The following is an 18,569-nucleotide window of genomic DNA, read 5'->3' on the forward strand; positions in this document are numbered from 1 at the left end:
GTTCATTTAACAGGAGGCCAGAACCTGGGGCAGGTGGGAAAGGAAATGCTTGTGTCTTTAGGGCAGTGCTTATCAAAATATAGCTTGTGATCCAACCATATTAGAATCACCTGGGGATGGGGGTCGGGAGGTGGGACTTGTTAAAAATTCAGACTCCAGGGCTCAAACTCAAGCCTTTTGAATCCAGTTCTCTGGGGGTAGTTCCCAGGAATCTGCATTTTAATAAACTGCTGGGAGGTTTTTCTGCACCAGCCTTTGAGAACCACTGATCCAGGTGTTTTGGGAGCTGGAGTGCATGCCACTGAAACCTGTGCTTGTCAAGGTCACTCGTTGTCACACCTTCTGAATGTTCAGTCTACTAGCTGCTTCCAGGCCTCATTCTCCGGCTCTTGGTGGTTTGGGACTCAGAGGAGCATGGCCTCTTTTTTGAATCTCCTCACTCCCTCATGCTCTGTGAAGCCCTCTGTTCCCGGTTCATATCCTGACTCTTGACTCATTCTTTTCCATAGTCCCCACCTGTCTCCTCTTCCTCCAAATGCTCCCTCACTCCTGGGGCCTCTCTCAGGTTTTGACCTCAGGCCTGTCCTTGACATTGCACACCACACCGTGGCTTCCTCTGATGTCTATGGACACTGACGGTGGCTAAGTTTATGTTTCCAGCACAGATGCCCTCCCCAGATTCTGTCCTATACACACACCTCCCTATGGGGGGGGGTCCACTGAAATGGTCCAGGCCTCCCACATTGCACATTTCCAAAACCTTTCTGTGCATCTTCCTCTTATATTTCTTCTCTCTGTGGACCCTGAGCTGGACATCTAAGGGTCATTCCACCTCTGAGTGTCACCTTGGACAAGTGACCTATCTTTCTGTGCCTCCACCTCCTCATCTGAAATATGGGCATCATGATAGTTCCTGTCTTGATGGATTGTGAGGATTAATTGAGTTTGTGCCTATTAAGGGCTCAGGATAGTAGTGGGCGTGGTGCACGTGCTCAATAAACACCAGCTATTAATAATAATGAGTCAACCCTTCGAGTAAGGTGGCCAAAGTATTGGAGTTTCAGCTTTAGCGTCAGTCTTTCCAAAGAACACCCAGGACTGATCTCCTTTAGAATGGACTGACTGGATCTCCTTGCAGTTCAAGGGACTCTCAAGAGTCCTCTCCAACACCACAGTTCAAAAGCATCAATTCTTCAGCACTCAGGTTTCTTCACAGTCCAACTCTCACTTCCATACTTGACCACTGGAAAAACCATAGCCTTGACTAGGCTTTAGTTTGTTTGTTTCTAGGGATCTCATGAAAACAAGAGGTCCTATTTTATTGTGATTTTCATTACTTTATTGTTAACAGAATCAATCACCTCTTTGCCCTTTTTGATTATTTATGCTTCTTCTGTGAATTACTTCTTATTATTGGGTTCTTTGTCTTTTTCTTACTGCTATTTAGGAGCTTTTTGTGTGTCCAGGGCATCATTGGAAAAGACTCTGATGCTGGGAGGGATGGGGCGCAGGAGGAGAAGGGGACGACAGAGGATGAGATGGCTGGGTGGCATCACTGACTCGATGGACGTGAGTCTGAGTGAACTCCGGGAGTTGGTGATGGACAGGGAGGCCTGGTGTGCTGCAGTTCATGGGGTCGCAAAGAGTCGGACACAACTGAGCGACTGAACTGAACTGAACTGATTGATAATAATGGTGATGACACGAACACTACACAGTAGTTAACAAACATTTTTATTGTTCTGGTCTCCTCCTCCTTCCCCTCACTCCCACCCACTAGACAGTCACCTTCCAGTTTCCCTCTCTAACACGCCCTTTCTCTGACGTCTGCCCCAGCTTCCCAGTCACTTCTGCTCAGTCTCGGTCAGAGTACCCTCATGTCTTTCCTGGACTTGTCTAAGACTGATCTCACTCCTAAATTCTTGTCTCCTTTCCCACCTTTGTGACCCCCTGAAGGGCTCATGCTTCATTTCTCTTTGGGTCTCCTAGCACCTGAGTGTGTTTTAAGTATTTACAGGATAAATAGGTGAAATAGTGGATGAATGGATGGGTGGATGGACAAAATCAATGCATCACGTAGAAATCTTTGAAGGGGGTAAGATGCCTTATAAATCAAGGTGGCAATGATATTTAGAAACTTGAGAAAACAAAGTTTAAATAAGGTTGAATTCCCAGGGTTTCCCTGGTGGTCCAGTGGTTAAGAATCCACCTGCCATTGCAGGGGACAGGGCTTTAATACTTGGTCAGGGAAGATCCCCATGCCCCAAGGCAACTAAGTCCGTGGGCCACAAGTCCTGGGGCCTGCACACCTGGAGCCCTTGCTCCACAACAAAAGAAGCCCGTGCACTGCAAAGAAGAGTAGCCCCCGCTGCCTGCAGCTAGAGAAAGCCCAGGCACAGCAACGAAGACCCAGCACAGCCAAAAAGAACGAAGTAAGTAAGTGTTTGTTTTTTTTTTTAAAGTTGAATTCCCATAAGGTGCTTCTGAGTAAAACAGTAGCAAGAGCTCCACCAGTCTGGGGAAGCATGTCTCCCAGAAGGAATGGGATCTGCAGAAATGTTGGAAGAGGAATCCCTGTCTACAAGCTGTCAGTGTGCCTCCTGTTATTCTCAAGGGAGACGGGCACCGGACCGGAGAGTCTGCGGTTTTCCCACTGCCGGGGAGAGGGCACTGTTGTCAGACAGAGGCATTTCATCCGCCTTTTCTGACTCGTGTGAAATAGTCGCTCTGAGCCTTCCCACTTACTTTCCTCTCATTCCACCCTCTTCATGGGACTGAGTCTTTGTGATGACCGATTTAGTCTCGGGAGCAGATAAGATTCATTATACCCTCAGAGAGTCCTCACGTTTTATTTCGCTGTCAGTATCTCACAAATGTGGTTCTTGTTGGTTTCCTCCCAAGAGACCAAGCAGCTCCAGATGCACTACCAACACGCAACTTGTGGACCTGTGAAGCTGGTGAAGAGATCTGTGGCTCTAGGAAAGTCACTTGGGACTGCTCCAGGCCAACCTGGGTTGCCACCTAGAGTCCCAAATCGTGGGTTTCCTTAGTCACAGAATTGTGTTCCCTGGTGATGTCAGCAGTCCCCAACCTTTTTGGCACCAGGGACACGTTTAATGGAAGACAATTTTCCACGGATGGGGGGTGGAGGTGGACGGATGGTTTCAGGATGATTCAAGAGCATTACTTTTATTGTGTGCTTTATTTCTAATCTAATGCCACCACTAATCTGACAGGAGGTACCAGTCTGTGGCCCGGAGGCTGGCCCTGAATAATGTCTGGTTGAGTTCACTCAAGTTCTGCCTTCACCATCACTGTTCCCAGGAAATGTTACCGAATTCATTGGAAAATCCCCTTTCCAATTGACCCATTTAACATTTAACTTTGATGATTCTGCTTTCCTTACTCACTGACCACTGACTGATAATATGGAACAAGGATGGCACATCTAAGGCAGACGTATTGCCTCTATGCCCACCCATGTTCTTTGTACACATTGCTAGAATCTTGGCTTTCTTTTCCACCAAGTTGTCCTCAAATTCTTCTCAACACAGCCTCCAGAAAGACACTACCAATCAATAAATTGATAGATGGGATGTAACTTGTTTATCATTACTGATCTAAGTTTTATATATATATATTTACAAAGAAGTAGTATATCAATTATCTCTTATTGTGTAACATGCCAACCCAAAAATCAGTGGCTTTAAACTACAATTACATTTTCTTTTGATTCTGTGGGTCAGTCAGCAACTTGAACTCGGCTCAGCAGGACAAGTCTTCTTCCGACTTTGTCTGACTGCAGCCATCTGGTGGCTTGGTAGGGACAAGAGGTTCTAAAACGGCCTCACTCACGTGAACGGTGGTTGGAGCTGGCTGTTGACTGCGCGTCTCTAGCAGCCTGGCTCAGGCTTCTTCATGTGGTGTGCATGTTCTGATGTGCTTTTCAAGCCCGTGTTGTATCATGTTTGCGAAGGTCCCATCGGTGCCAAAGCAAATTATGCGGCCAAGCCCAGAGTCAATGTAGAAGACATACAAGGACATGGACTCGGAGAGGCATGATTCATTGTGGATCATTTCTGTAACCATACACCCCAGATTGGTTGGTACTTCATTGATCAGGAACTTACTGATTGGCAGATACTATGCTTGGCACAGAGTATAAAATGACAAAGAAATTTGGAAGAACTTTAAAGACTGGAAAGGCTCTGACTAGGTGCAAAGAGGGAAGAATTCAAACTGGTGTTTTTTAAAATATTTATTTATTTGGCTGCTTTGGATCTTACTTGCAGCACTTCATTGCATCATGTGGGATCTTTCTTGCTTTGCACAGTCTTAGTTGCTCTGTGGCACGTGGGATCTTAGTTCTCTGGCCAGGGATCGAACCTGAGTCCTCTGCATTGCAAGGCAGACTCTTAGCCACTGGACCACCAAGGAAGTCCCCAAACTGCTATTTGAATCATGATGGATGCATTTGCCTCTGCGCCCACATGTGTGTACATATTAGAAGGCAGAAGAGTGTTGAATCATTCAGAAATTTTTTTCTATTCTCCATTTCATGTGATCTATGCAGCCTTGGTTGAATGAGTAACACTATTGTTGTCCATTGTGATCTGTCCTCTAAAGCTTTTCTTCAGACTCTAAAACGTTCAAAACAATCACAGAAGTGTGGTCTTCATGATTACAAAGAGCTACTTCAGGCTCTTTCTTTCCCCCTAGAAACCTGGCCAAGTCCTAGGCTGAGGCCCAGGCTTGCTAACTCTGATCTCTCCTCCCTCCCCACATTCCTGCCACCCACAGCTGCTCCAGTGCAGAGTGAAAGTTCAGAGGCCAAATACTTACTGTCCAAATAGCTCTCCAGCGGTGACGGCAAAGAGACAACTCCACTTAGGAAAACAAACAATCACCCCTTCCACTTACATAGCTCTTGAGCCTGCTTTCCAATGCATATTCACATCCTTCCTCTCATTAGATCATCCCCAAAACCCTTTGAGGTGGGCAGGGCAGATAACAGATGGGGAAACTGAGGACCAGAGAGGGGAAGTGACTTTCTCAGTGAATGACAAGGCTGAAAGTAGAGCTCCAGCTTTCCCATTCTAGATCTTGGCATGTCCAATATGTTACACAGCCATGAACTGAGCTGCATCCTCCTCCCAGGTCTAGGAACCCTGCTTTGAAATCCTGCTGGGGTTTTCTACTCCATACCTTAATAGTTCTACTGAAACGGAGCAGGGTCCTATGGTCCTTGTTTCCCACCCATGTCCTCTGCCTGCCTTTTGTCTGTGGGCAACTTTGGTCAAAGAACAAGTTTAATCAGAGCAGTGAGAAATGTGGAAACAAGGGAAAACAATCAAAGGAGACTAGATAATAAAAATGTAATCATTTAGCATAGTCAAGAACCTTTAGTTCTTTCTCAAGGGCTATAGACAATATTCTGAGCCATATCCTGTGAGCTGTCTTATACTACAACACCCAGGTGGCGAAGTTAACTACATGATGACCAGACTGTACCCAGGACATGAGGTGCCACAATTCTGAGAACTGGCCTCAAAGAACAAACGGACCCTAGAATGAACAAAAGACCCTGAAACTGAAAATTAACTACCTAAAACAATTAAGATGACTCTGGTCAGACCACCGATGACCAATCTGAAGATGACTGTCAGAGCTGATTGTGCTATTTCTCCATGTAGCCCCTTCCTTCTGTCTATAAAAACTCTTGCCCCACTGGTTTCCCACTGGTTTCTTGGGGGCCATCAGCCTTTGGACAGACATCTGCCCTCCCCACCCCACCCTCCCAGTTGCTGGCATCTGAAATAAAGCAAACTTTCCTTTCCACCAACCTAGCCTGTTTATTGACTTTTGAGTGGCAACCAGTTGGACCCCACACACTCTTTCAGTAACACTACTAATAGCCATTTATTAAAAAAAAAAAGTATTTATTAATTTAATTTTATTTTCAGCTGTGCTGGGTCTTCATTGCAGCTCAAGCTTTTCTGCAGTTGCAGCAAGCAGAAGCTGCTGTTTATTTGCGGTGTGTGGCCTTCTCATCACGGTGGCTTCTCTTGTGGAGCACGGGCTCTAGGGCGGGGGCTTCAGTAGTTCCGCCAGGTGGGTTCAGTAGTTGAAGCTCCCATGCTCTAGAGCACAGGCTCAACAGTCGTGGCGCACAGGCTTAGTTGCTTCACTGCAGGTGGAATCTTCCCAGATCAGGGGTCAAACCCACAGTTCCTACATCGGCAGGCGGATTCTTCACCATTGAGCCACGAGGGAAGCCCTAATAGCCATTTAAAAGTTGCTTTACCTTCATTTCCATGGAAAGATTGAAGGGAAGTATCAAACATTTCCCTGTGCACCAGTTTCTAAATCTTTTGTCATCAGAAGATAGAGGATTCTCTTTCAAGTTCCAATTTCCGAGCCATAAATGATCCAGGCAGCATCTTCCTGGTGGAAAAATAGGGGCCTGGAGCCAATGGTTCTGTGATTACCCACCGAGCCTCCTCAAAACAAAATGTGATACAGAAGAAAATTTTAAATTAACATCAAGAGAAGGCTTGGAGAGGATAAGTCACATCCAAGAGTAAAAAGCGAGTTGACGAAGTCCTTGCCTCCGTGCTGCTAGAAGGCTTTGGTGCTGTGCAGGTCTGCTCTTTAGCACCAGTCAGCTCCTTCTCCCTAAACTCATTTTTCTTGAGAGAACTGGTTTTCTGTATCACCATCCTAGAGCACGGGAACCCTTTGGAAAGCTGGAACTGGAACACATATACTGATTCTCATACAGAAGGTCAGGGAGGGAGAGAGATCGTGGTACTGCTGCTTCCCACATTCCTTCTTTGGGGCAGACATGGCAATCTCTATGGTTGAGAATGGGAGCGGCGTAGCATCCTTCTCGGTATAACCCTTGATTAGGCTGCCATGCTGAATGAAATCCCTCTGTTAATTCCCTAGTCCCTTGTGACCCAAAGGCCTTGCAGAAAGGAAGAAGTGGGAAAGTATTCAGGTACATGTGAGGTGGACACTCCTCTCTCCTAAAGCCTCCCGTGTGCTAGGTTTTAAATTCAGGGGGCGTGATCAGTTAGAAAGCAGAGCTTGTGGCTATAGAGGAGGTGACTGCAGGATTTTGACACTCAACATCAGAACATCAAAGTTTGCCTTGCAGTCTCGCCATGCCGTTAGTGTAGGATCGATACTCACCTGTAAGATTCAGAAAACACAAAAGGTTGTGAGTAGTCACAAAAGGAATGTTCTAAACCATGTTACTAAATAAACTTATCACATGAGGGAGGAAAACAGCGGAGCAACTAAGGGAGAAAAGGATAGCAGAGCTCATCTGGTCTGGTGCCCCTGGTTAACTGATGAAGGAACAGGACCAGAGTAGGAAAGCAACTTCTTCAAAGCCACACAGCACATTGACAGAACTGGAACCCTGTCTCCTCACTCCTAGCGTAACACTCTGTGGATTCACTGCATACCCTCTCCTTTCTTCTATACCCCTCACCTTTTGTTGTTTTGTTAATAAGTCACGTCTGACTCTTTTGTGACCCTGCAGACTACAGCCTGCCAGGCTCCTCTGTCCGTGGGATTTCCTAGGCAAGAAAACTGGACTGGGTTGCCATTTCCTTCTCCAGGGGATCTTCCCATCCCAGGGGTCGAACCTGCATCTCCTGCTTGACAGGTCGATTCTTTACCACTGAGTCACCTGGGAAGCCCTCCCCACACCAGTATTCCTTTATAAACCTGTTGCCGGCATCAGCACCCATTCCCTATCCAGCCACCTCCCTCCTTGGTGGGGAAGATTATTAAAGAGTCAGCTCATTTAAATTGTACTAGGGAAACTTCCCTGGTGGACCAGTGGTTAAGAGTCCACCTGCCAATGCAGGGAACATGGGTTCTACCCCTGGTTTGGAAGATCCCACATACTGAGGAGCATCTAAGCCCATGAGCTGCAACTACAGAGCCCACACGTGCGCCCCAGTGACTGAAGCCTGTGCGCCCTAGAGCTGGTGCTTTGCAGCAGGAGAAGCCGCCACAATGAGAAGCCTGGGCATCTCCACTAGAGTAGCTCTGGCTCGCTACAACGAGAGAAAGCCTGAGTGCGGCAATCAACACCCGGCACAACCAAAAATAAATACATTTTTTTAAATTGTGAAAAATAAATACTAGGAAGTTGGGGTGGGGGATGGTGAGTGGGAAGACTCTCACCCTGTTGTTGTTCAGTCACTCAGGCATGTCTGACTCTTTGCAACCCCATGGACTGCAGCACGCCAGGCTTCCCTGTCCATCACCAACTCCCAGAGCTTACACAAACTCATGTCCGTTGAGTCGGTGATGCCATCCAACCGTCTCATCCTCTGCGGTCCCCTTCGCCTCCTGCCTTTAGTCTTTCTCAGCATCAGGGTTTTTTCCAATGAGTCAGCTCTTCGCATCAGATGGCCAGAGTGTTGGAGCTTCAGCTTCAGCGTCAGTCCTTCCAATGAATATTCAAGGTTGATTTTCTTCAGGCTTGACTGGTTTGATCTCCTTGCTGTCCTGCTTTCTAACAAATCTGACAATTTGTGTTTCTGTTCTGAGCCATCTCAGGGCAGAGGTGTAAAGTGAGAAGTAACCGAGTAGCCCGCGCATACCCAGGACCTGGGGCTCTAGAAGGTGAGTAACTCCCGTAGATGATGCTTTTACAAGAAGCTGTAGTGCAGTCGTGTCCCCCGTGTGCACAGCTGGCCCCCTTCCTCTGACACTAACAGTCGGAGGAATCTGGTGCGTCCCTTCCTCATCTCACACAGCACAGACGGCGCTCTACCTGAAGCCAGCAGGTCTGGGCTCGGGCCTGGGCGGTCTGTTCTGCCACCGCCCCCCACTTTTATTCCTTTTGTAGCACTTTTGGCCAATCTCTGGGTTTCATTTTCCCAACATATGGAGATCAAAAAGCTGCAAGCAATTTGACTTCTGGGAATGCATTCCAAAAACGCATTAAGCATTTATGCAAATATTTAGCCGCATGAATGTTCATTACAACACTCTTATGAATAGAGAAAAAGTTGGAATAACGTAAGCGTTTAGCAATGAGGAACTGGCTAAATAAACTGAATAATTCAGGTAGTAGGAATGTATGCAGGCATTAAAATGATGTTGAGAAATATATCTATAGCCTCATAAAATGTTAGATAAGGGGCAGGAAAAAAATCACAAAAACAGTATAAACAGGATGAACCCATTTTTGCTTGAAAAAAGTACATTTGGGGTGTGTGTGTGTATAATTATATTATACATAATATATAGTACATTATGTATTTTATATAGTACAAAATATTCCTTATATATAATAACATGTATACATATATATGGAGAAGGCAATGGCACCCCACTCCAGTACTCTTGCCTGGAAAATCCCATGGATGGAGGAGCCTGGTAGGCTGCAGTCCATGGGGTCGCTAAGAGTCGGATACGACTGAGCAACTTCACTTTGACTTTTCACTTTTATGCATTGGAGAAGGAAATGGCAACCCACTCCAGTGTTCTTGCCTGGAGAATCCCAGGGACAGGGGAGCCTGGTGGGCTGCCATCTATGGGGTCGCACAGAGTCAGACACGACTGAAGTGACTTAGCAGCATACATATATACATATATATATATACATATATATATATATATTTACTGAGGAGGGTATTCTAATTATCTAACATGGTGTTAATAGTGTAAAATGTTATACCAATTATAAAACAAATTAATATCATTATTTATATAGGGGGATATTTTAGCTATCTAACATGGTATTACTACATGGTAATTGCTTAAAACAGGTGAGATTATGGATATTTGACCATTTCTTCTTTTCACTTGTCTGTATTTTCTCACTTATCTCTGATGAGCAGTGATGCTGTTTAAAAAGAAAACAACAGGACGTCCCTGGTTGCTAAGGTAAGAATTCACTTTCCAAGGCAGGAGACTTGGGTTATATTCCTGGTCAGTCAACTAAGATGCTATTCATACATGCTGCGGAGCAACTAAACCCTCTCCAGACAACTGCTGGGCCACAACCAGAGAAGAGCACAAGCCGGTATGAAGATGCAGCACAGCCAACAAATAAAAGCCTTAAAAAAGGAAAAAGCCAATAAAAGAAATTTTATTTTGACAGAAAGGATCGCTTGACTATGACTGCTGAAGTTCAGTCATGCCCAAGAATTCTGGAAGGAAGGCCCAATGCCGATAGAACAGTGGTGGGATGGCGAGAAGGAAGGATGCCTCGCCCTGGGCTGAGGGCTGGGGAGCCTCCATCACCTTGACTTTGGCCTGTACTCTCCCACGTGGATATCCTCCCCACCTAGCTCACGCACCATCCTGGGGTTACTCATCCCTGGCTTTCTGCTTATTTTGCCTCACTCCTCAGACTTCATCTAAAAGGAATTTCTGTTTAACCACAGCACCCACATGAAGAATTCTACTAAAATTCCATTTTAACTAAATTCCAGCAGACAGATGACTAAGCTGCAGTGGACTCAGATAAAGTGATGCTGCAGCTGTTGCTCACGGTCCTGATCAGCAGATGGGCACACTCCATTTCATACACACACCCTCGCCCCTACATCCACAGCCCAGGCATCGGTTGACAACATGTGCCCTTGGTTCTTGAATTCCCAGCACGGACCGGTCGCGGGGGCTGGCTCCTGATGCGCCCCTGTCTCTACTCCAGCGGTTGAAGGGAAGCCCCTGTCGCACCAGGGGCACTTGTGGCCTTGGATCCAGAGTGACTTTGCAAGCTGTGGATGCACTGTTCATCTCACAGGGAACCCTGCCATTTCCCCTGCATTTGGCTCGCCCGAATGCTGATTTTCCTTTCTGTTTATTTTTCCCCTCAGGCCCACCCAAGGAAGCTCTTCCATACCTCTCAGTGTGCTTCAAGAAATGTGCGTGGGCTTCAGCATTTACTTGGCTGGTTCTTTGGGAAGGCCTTGATGTGCTGTTATTTTTCCTTTAATGTTAAAGTCCCCTGGGGTCCCCTCGACTCTTGTGGGCTGGTTACACTTGGCTCAAGACTGGACCCCACTGTGTGTGTGACCAGAAGCAGTGTAGCAGGGTAGGGCTGGTGGGAAATGGGGGTGGGGGACTTTTCCACATCTTTAAAGATAATATAATAACATCATGCTTAAGATGAGAATGGAAATATGTTCAGTTCAGTTCAGTCGCTCAGTATGTAAGAGAAAGCAAGATTGTGAGACAGATGGGGAAAAGCTACCCGACCCACCAGTGGTGGGGGGCTCTGCAGCCCCAACTCTGCCAGCTTAGGTCTTGACCTCCCCTCTGCCTGTGACAACAAAGCTCTCCTTGGGGTTTCTTAAGAGTCCTGGGGCTTATTTCCCAAGATTCCTCTGCTCCCTGCATCTGCAGTCTTTCTTTCTTTTCATTTTTGTTTTCAATTTATTTTTAATTGGAGAATGATTGCTTTATAATGTGTTCATTTCTACCATACAGCAATGTGAATCAGCTATAAGTAAACATATGCCCCACATTCTTATGCCTCCCTTCCACCTCCACCCCATCCTAACCCTCTAGGTCATCACAGAGCACCAAGCTGAGCTCCCTGTGTTGTAGAGCAGTGTCCCACTAGCTATCTGTTTTACACATGGGGCTGCCGTCTATGGGGTCACACAGAGTCAGACAAGACTGAAGTGACTTAGCAGCAGCAGCAGTGTGTGTATATATATATATATATACACACACACACACACACACTCTCAATGCTACTCTCTCAGTTTGTCCCACCCTCTCCTTCCCCCACTGTGCCCACAAGTCCATTCTCTATGCCTGCAGTCCTTCTTGCAGCGTGTCTCTGTTTAGCCCCATGACAACAACAGAGGCTCACCTCAGCCCTCCAGTGGTTTCCCAACAGCATCTCCGCACCATCTCCATCTCCCATGCCTGGCCTCCTGGACAGGTGCTCCAGCCTCTCTTCCTGATCCAGCGCACTCTCTTGCTGACACTTAGGGTCTCCACTCCTTGCCCCTGCGTCCCTTCACTCTATCCCTGGCACTTTCTCCCTTTCTCAGCATCAGACTTACCCCTTTTCTGCCGTGAGGCACCAGGTCCTCTTCCTTTAGTTCTCATTTAACTGTGAATCATTTGTCAGGCAAATCGCTTTTCTGCCAGTGTCTGTTCAAAGGTGAAGATTGGCCTCACTCTTCCCATCCTCCTCCCCCACCCCTCCCAATTTGAGGTTTCCAGGGACTACTTGGTACCAACTTCTGCTTTTTTTTTTTAAGCTTATTATTATTTTTCTTCTAAGGAGCAAGTGTCTGGAAGAAAAGTTATGACCAACCTAGACAGCATATTAAAAAGCAGAGACATTACTTTGCTAACAAAGGTCCGTCTAGTCAAAGCTATAGTTTTTCCAGTAGTCATATATGGATGTGAGAGTTGGACTATAAAGAGAGCTGAGCACCAAAGAATTGATGCTTTTGAACTGTGGTGTTGGAGAAGACTCTTGAGAGTCCCTTGGACTGCAAGGAGATCCAACCAGTCCATCCTAAAGGAAATCAGTCCTGAATAGTCATTGGAAGGACTGATGCTAAAAGCTGAAGCTCCAATACTTTGGCCATCTGACTTGAAGAACTGACTCATTGGAAAAGACGCTGATGCTGGGAAAGATTGAAGGTAGGAGGAGAAGGGGACGGACATTAGAGGATGAGATGGTTGGACGGCATCACCATCTCAATGGACATGAGTTTCAGCAAGCTCTGAAAGTTGGTTATGGATGGGGAAGCCTGGTGTGCTGCAGTCCATGAGGTCGCAAAGAGTTGGACATGACTGAGTGACTTAACTGAACTGATTATTATTTTAAAATGAACACTATTTTATTTATTTATTTGGCTGTGTCAAGCCTTAGTTGTAGCGTGAGGGATCTTTTGTTGCAGGGCACAGGCTTCTCTCTAGTTGCATTTCTTGGGCTCTAGAGTGAGTGGGCTTAGATGCCCTGTGGCTTGTGGGGTCTTAGCTCCCTGACCAGGGATCAAACCCATGTCCCCTGCATTGGGAGATGTATTCTTAATCATCGAAGGAAGTCCCCAGGCTTCTGCTTTATACCTAGGACTTTGAATCATAACTAGTTTTCTCTCCTTGGACTGAACAATGAGCTTGGTAAAGACAAGGACTGGGTCTTTCATCTATGCTTCCAGCTCTGCTTATGACCTATGTCTTTAACACGCTTTTGAGCAGGTATTGAGTGAAGTTGCGCTGGTGACACTGGAGATAAGACTGAATAATGCTCACTTGTAGGCTAGGTTGTCCATTTTGTGCCCGCCCACCAAGAGGAAATCCAGAAAAGTGCCTTCATGGATGGAAGAGAACTGGTCTGCAGTAAGTGGTGTATGGGTATGGTAAGGAAGGGAGCACCATCCCATATGCCTCTTCTCAAAGGGGAGAGGTTCCCATAGCCTTCCCCAAGGGCCTGTTGGATGAGACTACCCTACCTTACCCTTGTCATTCATTCAACACCATTTATCAAGCATCAACTACTTCCCTAGTGGCTCAGATGGTAAAGAATCTGCCTGCAATGCAAAAGACCTGGGTTTGATCCCTAGGTTGGGAAGATCCCCTGGAGAAGGGAATGGCTACCCACTCCAGTATTCTTGCCTGAAGAATTCCACAGACAGAGGAGCCTGGTGGGCTGTAGTCCATTGGGTCACAAAGAGTTAGATACAATTAAGCGACTAACACTTTAACTACCTGCCAGGTCCTATCTCAAGGTTAAATGGGGAAACTGAGGCACCAATCAAGCCGCTTGTCTGAGGGCTCCCAGCTAGGCAATGGAAGAGCTGGAGGACAAGCGTGACTCCCATTGCAGAGCCCCTGTGTTTCGCCTCAGTGCCAGATGTTTGAGATGAAGAGCAGAAGCCTTGAGTGTTTCCTGGGTTTTGTTCAGCCTGGAATCTGCTGGGAATCTGACCTCCCTGCAGCTGGAGTCTGCCAGTCTTTGGAGCAGCAGAGGGAAGGGACAATCTCTAGTGGAGTCACCTGTCCAGCTGGCAACTGGCCTCAGCTGACTCTTGCTGGTGGTGTTTGGGCTGGGCATTTGTGGGGATCAGTGAGTCCACCTCCAGTTCTCAGGATAAACAAGCTGCACTGGTTGGCCAAGATGTTTGCAAGCGCCGTTTCCATTCAACAGCACAATCCAGATTTAGGTTTCTGAGACCTGCTTAGCAGCCACCCCCTTGGATCTTTATCCTTCCTCCTATGTCCTTCCTGCCACCTGTAGTCTAAATTTAGAGACAAGCACAGTAGAGCACCTTCCGGCTTGGGTTGCTCTGGCAGGCCCCTGAGCTGCTGATGAGCTGTACTGCACCATCTCTCAGCACCGACGGGGTGGGGAGTATGTGGGAGACTCCTGATAATCATCCCGAGAGGGTCTCCTGAGCTAAGGGCTTTCTTGCATTGTTTTCCTTTGATTATACAAATGATATATAGCTTGGAAAATGCAGAAAAATATAAAGGAAAAAAATAACAATTGCATTCCCTTTGTTAGGAGGTTTCGTTGTTAATATTTTGTCCAGGTTTGCTTCTTTATATTTAAATCATATTTTTATTTTGATAATAATAAAACTTATTGATAGAAAAAGATGATTATGAGCAAGGAAGAATCCTAGCCTCCAGAAATACCACTGCTAATATTTTGACATATTAGGTTGGCAAAAAAGTTCATTTTGGTTTATGTAAAATGGTACAAAACAACCAGAATGAACATTTTGGTCAACCCGATAATTTTTTAAGGTATTTTAAATATTTTCTTTTTTTGGCTTACAGAGTTAAAATCATACCATACAATCAATTTTGTCTCCTACCCTCTCCACTTATCACTTTGCAAAATAAGCAGTCTCCAAGTTTTTATTTCAAACTCTTTAAAATCATTTGTCAACACAGTATTTCATTGCTTCAATAAACTATGATTTCCTTAACCATCTTGACTTCCTTCCATCTCCCTCTTTTGAGGTTGTTTCTGATATTTTGCAACTATAAATTATACAACTTGATGATGAACATCTTTATGCCTGAATGTGTAATGATGTTTAGAATTACATCCTTAAGATTGGTATCTTAGGATTATAAGATAAAAGGCTATGAATATTCTTAAACATTGTGAGCCTTCCTGCCAAAAAGCTTTCCAAAAGACCTGGGTCATCTTTCGTGACCTCCCAGGAGTGCAGTCAGCATTTTGATGTGCGTGAAACCAAGTTCAAAGAAAGAGAAAAAGAAATTAAATTCTTTGGCAAATAGTAACCTAAAGGAAAAAGTCAGAAAGGGAGAAAGTGAAGCATTATGTTTGCAGTGTGTTAATTGTTCAGTCATGTCCAATTCTTTGCAACCCTTTGGACTGTAGCTCTCCAGGCTTTTCTGTCCATGGAATTCTCCAGGCAACAATCCCAGAGAAGAAGATCCAGGGGGTCTTCCTGACCCAAGGATCAAACCTGGGTCTCCTGCATCTGCAGGCAGATTCTTTACCGTCTGAGCCACCAGGAAAGCCCACAGAGAGAACAATTTTCACACAAAAAAAGTCATAGGAATGAGACTCTTGGGACTTTTTCCAGATCCGTTTGGAAAGCCATCTGCTATTCCTCCCCTCACTGTTATGGATAACGCCCTTGTCCACGTCTCTTAGGACAGAGGCACAGCAGTCAGCTCCCCTGTGGACAGACAGCTCTTCCTACCACAGTTACCTTCCAAAAGGCAGAAACTTGCCAAAAGAAAGAGATCTGAAAACATTCTTTGGTCCAATCCTTCATTTTGTCAGATCAAAGTCTAGACAAATGATGTGATTTGCCCAAGAAGTGACTCACAGCTAGTTTGTTGGAAAATGTTGGACTAGTACCCATATTTCCATCCACAGTTGATGATAAATAAAAGTCATTGTGTAACAGTTCAGCACAATATTTGTATATGTGATTCCTTGTATACATTTCCTTCATGAAGTTTTGAGGATGTATGTAGTTGTCTACAGTTCTTAGAAGGTGCACTTAAAAAAATCTGAAAAAAGTTAAATTTTAAAGCCTCCTGACTGATTGGCATACGTTACTAAGGTGAATGATTTCTTATGTCTTTGCAACTTGTCTGGATGCTCTTTAAGTTACCCTGAGGTCTACATCCACCCATGCTCCAATCCACGTGTGTGCTTCCTGCTCTTGAAGTATCATGACCTGTCAGGGAGGGAGTTGCAGTATGCAGGTATGGGCGCTTCTTGTGGCCTTTCGCCTTTCATATGCATTGTTGTTGTTTAGTCAGAAGTCATGTCTGACTCTTTTGTGACCCTGTGGACTATAGCTGGCCAGGTTCCTCTGTCCATGGGACCTCTTAGGCAAGAACCCTGGGATGGGTTCCAATTTCCTTCTCCAGGGGATCTTCCCCACCCAGGAATCAAACTAGTATCTCCTGAATTGGCAGGCAGATTCTTTATCACTGAGCCACCACGAAAGTCCTTCATATACACCAGGACTCCTCAAGTGGGCTGAACCTCAGATATGCTCTTGCTGTTAAAAACTTAATCATTATTCAAAGATAAATTCAAATCCTACCTCTTTCAGGTAGGAAAAAAAAAAAATCCTTTGACCCACCTAGGCTAACATGTTCACTTTCTTTTCTAAACTTGGTCTGTCTATACCAGTGGTTTGAACAATCCTATTTGGGTATGATCATCTCTCTTTTTTAACTTCAAAAAATCTTTGCATAACCTACATCACAATAATTGTTCTTTTAGTACCTATTATAAAAATTCATGATGACCAAAGGATAGCATGGCAAATAGCTATGTATTTCGCCAATCATAATATGTATTTGAAAAGTAAATATATGCACTTTTTGAGATGTGTCTAAGTCATCTTATAGATATGTGGATTTCTGAGGCTTCATTCAACCCATAAATTACAGAGATTTGAGGTGCTAAGTTTGCGAATCACTGGTCTATGGATTTATTTGCAATGAATCACAGGTCAAGGGTACTGCTTGCGTTGTCACACAGCTTTCAGGTTGGACTGTATCCGTCATTTAGACTGAATCCTCCCTGAGGACAAGAACTTCCTCTAACATGCCTTTGTACATCCACCATGCTAAATGGACCAATTAATCAAGGATCTTTAATTGAGCACTAACTATATCCAGGACACTGAACTTGATCCTGTGGGAGATACAAAGTGTAAGATCCAGTTCCTACCTATGAGGTCTCACAGTTAGTAAAGACAGGACATATGTCTCTATAGATGGATTAATGAATGAAGGCTCTGAGAGAAAGGCTTGAGATATAAAGTAACAATTGGATTGCTAAACTCCACAGGCCTATAGGACGAATTATGAAATGAGTTGAACAGACACTAAAAGGTAAGAGCACAGAAAAGAAGGAAAGTGTGCCAGTGAGCAGGAAGGCTTTGTAGAGGAGAGCTCTGAGTATTAATCTGCAAGTAATCAGGACTTGGCTGCTTCCCTCAGGCCTGGAAGGTGCTCAGAGAATAATTTAATGAATGTGCACAAAAAGCATTTTGGGTCATTTATACCTCTATAGATACAAGTGAAGTCCTTGTTCTAAGATGATGCTGTGAAAGTGCTGCACTCAGTATGCCAGCAAATCTGGAAAACTCAGCAGTGGCCACAGGATGGGAAAAGGTCAGTTTTCATTCCAATCCCAAAGAAAGGCAATGGCAAAGAATGCTCAAACTACCGCACCATTGCACTCATCTCACATGCTAGTAAAGTAATGCTCAAAATTCTCCAAGCCAGGTTTCAGCAATATGTGAACCGTGAACTTCCTTACATTCAAGCTGGTTTTAGAAAAGGCAGAGGAACCAGAGATCAAATTGCCAACATCCACTGGATCATGGAAAAAGCAAGAGAGTTCCAGAAAAACATCTATTTCTGCTTTATTGACTATGCCAAAGCCTTTGACTGTGTGGATCACAATAAACTGTGGAAAATTCTGAAAGAGATGGGAATACCAGACCACCTGACCTGCCTCTTGAGAACTCTGTATGCAGGTCAGGAAGCAACAGTTAGAACTGGACATGGAACAACAGACTGGTTCCAAATAGGAAAAGGAGTACGTCAAGGCTGTATATTGTCACCCTGCTTATTTAACTTATATGCAGAGTACATCATGAGAAATGCTGGACTGGAAGAAACACAAGCTGGAATCAAGATTGCCGGGAGAAATATCAATAACCTCAGATATGCAGATGACACCACCCTTATGGCAGAAAGTGAAGAGGAACTAAAAAGCCTCTTGATGAAAGTGAAAGTGGAGAGTGAAAAAGTTGGCTTAAAGCTCAACATTCAGAAAACGAAGATCATGGCATCTGGTCCCATCAGTTCATGGGAAATAGATGGGGAAACAGTGGAAACAGTGTCAGACTTTATTTTTTGGGGCTCCAAAATCACTGCAGATGGTGACTGCAGCCATGAAATTAAAAGACGCTTACTCCTTGGAAGGAAAGTTATGACCAACCTAGACAGCATATTCAAAAGCAGAGATGTTACTTTGCCAATAAAGGTTCATCTAGTCAAGGCTATGGTTTTTCCTGTGGTCATGTATGGATGTGAGAGTT

Source organism: Bubalus bubalis, chromosome 11, assembly GCF_019923935.1.
Source record: "Bubalus bubalis isolate 160015118507 breed Murrah chromosome 11, NDDB_SH_1, whole genome shotgun sequence".
In the NCBI taxonomy this organism is placed as follows: domain Eukaryota; kingdom Metazoa; phylum Chordata; class Mammalia; order Artiodactyla; family Bovidae; genus Bubalus; species Bubalus bubalis.